This window comes from Mus caroli, unplaced genomic scaffold (assembly GCF_900094665.2).
Source record: "Mus caroli unplaced genomic scaffold, CAROLI_EIJ_v1.1 scaffold_18734_1, whole genome shotgun sequence".
Classification (NCBI taxonomy): domain Eukaryota; kingdom Metazoa; phylum Chordata; class Mammalia; order Rodentia; family Muridae; genus Mus; species Mus caroli.
This window is the reverse complement of record NW_018390511.1, coordinates 14,764-18,645: the sequence shown is the minus strand read 5'-3', so window position 1 is coordinate 18,645 and position 3,882 is coordinate 14,764.

Below are 3,882 nucleotides of genomic sequence, written 5' to 3'. Positions count from 1 at the left end.
AGGGAAGTGGGGGGCGCTATGGGGGACTTTTGGGATAGCATTGGAAATGTAATTGAGGAAAATATGTAATAAAAATATTAAAAATCAAAAAAAAAAAAGAAAATGAAGCAGAGCCAATATTGGGACCCAGAGTAAAGTTATGAAATGAGTTTTGCACATTTGAGAGTGGTCCCTAGTCTCCTTGGGATATATATGTATATGCAAGTAAAGATTAGATTCCTGAAAGTAGATATAGAATGCATAAAATTTTATACAGTAAAACTAGGTCAAAACACTGAGACTCTTCGGAGCGTCATTATGTGCAACGTGCAGAAGCAGAAGCTAGTAGAACTGCTGAGTTAGGGTTAACCTGATTCTTTCTAACCACCCCCTAGCAGCTTTGCCCATGTCATTTATTATTAGAGCTTCACAGGAAACCCCATGTAACTGACCTTGGAACTCTGAGCTCTGAAGTATAATAAGTCAAAAGTTATCGTTTAAAAAATAAATAAATAAATAAATTTAATGCTGACCCCATTTTAATATTTATATATATGCCCGCTTTTTCAGTGGTAGGTTTCTATATGGCTTTTCTTAAAGATATTTATTGTTAGTCGCACTTGCCATATTCCCACCTTTATATTTTCTTGCCACCCAAATTTGATCCTCCAATTGTAGTCATATTTGCATTGATGCCAATTTCCATTCATAACGAGCATACTTACTGGCAACTTCATACTTGTGATTTCTGTGACCAAAAAAAAAAAAAAAAAAAAAAACCCCAATACTGAAAGTTTAAAATCTAAAATCCTGTAACAAGTGAAAATGTAAAATATTTGTCTTTTTGTGGAGGAGTTACCTCACATAGGATTGGTATTTCATGATCCATAAATTTTTTGAAAACTTTCAGGGTTATAATATCTATATATGATCATAATATGTAAATATGACACAGTTTCAGTATCCATTCTTCACTTTAAGCAATCCAAATGTTTCCAAATTCCATGTATGAGGTATACAACCAGAGGGAATATTGATATTCACGTATGTCTGTACTAAGAAATAAAGTTCTTTGGGTGTGTTACCAATAATTGTAAAACTGGATTTTGTTGTAAATTGAAATTCATCTTTTTGAGAATCCCTTTCTCTTTTTTCTTTTTTTTTAAAATATTTTTATCAGGTATTTTCCTCATTTACATTTCCAATGCTATCCCAAAAGTCCCACATACCCTCCCCCCCCACCCCGCTCCCCTACCCACCCACTCCCACTTTTTGGCCCTGGCATTCCCCTGTACTGGGGAATATAAAGTTTGTAAATCCAATGGGCCTCTCTTTCCAGTGATGGCCGACTAGGCCATCTTTTGATATATATGCAGCTAGAGTCAAGAGCTCCGAGGTACAATGAAAGTTGTTGTGACTATAACACTAATGATATGTGGGCATCCCTTGTAGGGTATACCCAAACCAGTGCTTGTGGATCATATTAGATATTAACCTTGTATATTTTGAGTATGTTTATATGAAATCTCAAACCAGATTTAATTGCATTTTAGTAATGGTCCAGGATGTTATATAGCTTTAATGTGTGGATCAGTTATCTCTGTCTACATATTTGATAATTACTTTACTAGTGCTATACATAATTTGAATCATTTTGTTTTTTGTGTTCAGTTTAGTTTTCATATACAGGAAAATATTACCATGATGAATAATAATATGCCTTCTAGATCAAGATGCATATCAATCTTAGATTTTGAATCTTTTAAATTAGCTATAGTAATAAAAACACAATGGCACTGACCCAAAAAGAGACATGTTGATCAATGTAACAGAAGTGATGAGAGACAATATTGTGAGGATTTGTAGTTAGGCCCACAGACAAGACAGAACATGTAGAAATTGTATTTCTGTGTCTGGATTTCCTTTGCCAATATATAATTTTCTATGTCCACCAATTTCCCTGCAAATTTTATGGCTTCCATTTTCCTCTGAAATTATTATAATTTAATTATTTGCAATATCCATTTTCATTATCCATTCATTGAACCAATCACATTTGTTGTGCCCCTTTACTGATGTTTGGGACTTAGTCAACAATGCACATGGAAAACCAAGCATCCTTCCACATCAGGTTTACACCTTTGGGCATAACTTCGCTGAGGAGAAAAATGGCTTCCCTTTGGTTCTGGTCTAAAAGGGTCAGAGCAGTTAACTGGGGGAAAGTTTGGGGGCCATCCCTCTTGAAAGGGAGGGATGTCCTAACATGACTTTCTGTGGGCCAGAGTTTTTCCTTGTTCCTAGTCAAGAGTTAATATTTGCCCGGAGAGGAAGATGTCACTGGGTCTGCTGATATACAGTTTCTTCTTCTAAAGTTCGTTCTTGTTAGGAAAAAATGACTCCAAAAATGATAATATTATGTGCCAGGTGCAACTAAGTAAAAATGTTATTTTTTTTAGCAAAAAATGCAAAGTAATAACCCATGTTTATAAGCTGAAGAAATCACTAAAGCTTTGCTACTTGCCACCAGAGCAGTAGTCTGTCTGTCTATTTAAGGCATTCATGAAGCTGGTCTTCGTCACTTCTTCATATGGTAGATTTGTTTTTATTTTTTTTAACTTTCTCAATGCTCATCTGAAGCTTGGTTTCAGCAAATTGCATACTCAATATGAGGTTCTCCCTTTTCTGAAAACTAAATCAGAATTTCTTTCATATTCTTTCCTGGTCTTACTTATTCTGACTGAAGTAAGGTGAAATCACCAAGTTGTTTGGACTTTCTGTAACTGCTAAGGATTATAAACCTGTTTCACTATTTTATGAATTTTTATTTCTTCTATTGAGAGCACCATGTTTAAACCCTTTGCCCATCTTTTCAAGTGAGTCATTTGTTCCTTGATTATTTGATTTTTGATTTCTCTGTATGTTCTGTGTATGAAATCAGATTCCCTGGTGGCATCTGATATCTGCATCTATACCTCAGGAAATATCAAAGAAGTGTGGAATGGGTAATGTGAAAGGTAAAATATGAAGAAGTCTGTGAAATGGTTCTAAAAAATGGTTGCATAAACAGACACATTAAACTGAAAGAGACAAAGTTTTGTGTGGTTACACTAACAGCACAAAGAATTACAGGTATCTACTGACAGCCAGAAGGAGAAAGAGCATCCCATTGGAATGAATCTCATTAATTATTGCCTTATGCTTTGCAGTATTCAACCTCTAAACCATGTATACAAAACCAACATAATCAGACTCAGCTCATATAAGCCTGTAATAAAACTAAACAAAAAAGGGAGATAATAAATTAGAATTTAGAGGTAACATGGAATGATTTAGAGGGAAATGGGCTGAGAGGGGCTTATGGAAAGCAAATTATTTCTTGTTCAATTACAATATATTAAAATGCCCCAAATTTATTGAACATATTTCTCATACTAATTGTTCCTAAAATGCATGGGAATATTCATATTATTTCAAAAATGGATCTAATATCTATAATACACTCAAGATACTCACATATCACAGAATCAAAATAGTGAATGAAATGTATAAGTTAATCAAAGACAGAAAAGTATAAGTTAACTTGAACAGACACCTCAAAGGATAATGATGCTGAAATTGTAAACTTTTATTATCCAAGTAGTAATTTGAGGGTACACACTCAACCAAGGAATGAAGCCTATTAAAACAAAGAATGAGAGGTAGAAGGCAAAGTAGAGAAATTGGATCACTCAGAAATGGAAAAGGGAAATAAATACATAAAGAAAATATAGGAAACATTTTGGTTCCCACTCAAAGCACAAATTTTGTATTAGAGACATAGAAGGAGAAAAATAACATTGTGAAATAATAGAAAATCCTAAAAGAAAAAGTCCAAGTGGTAAAGTCAAGAGATGCCAATCCAGG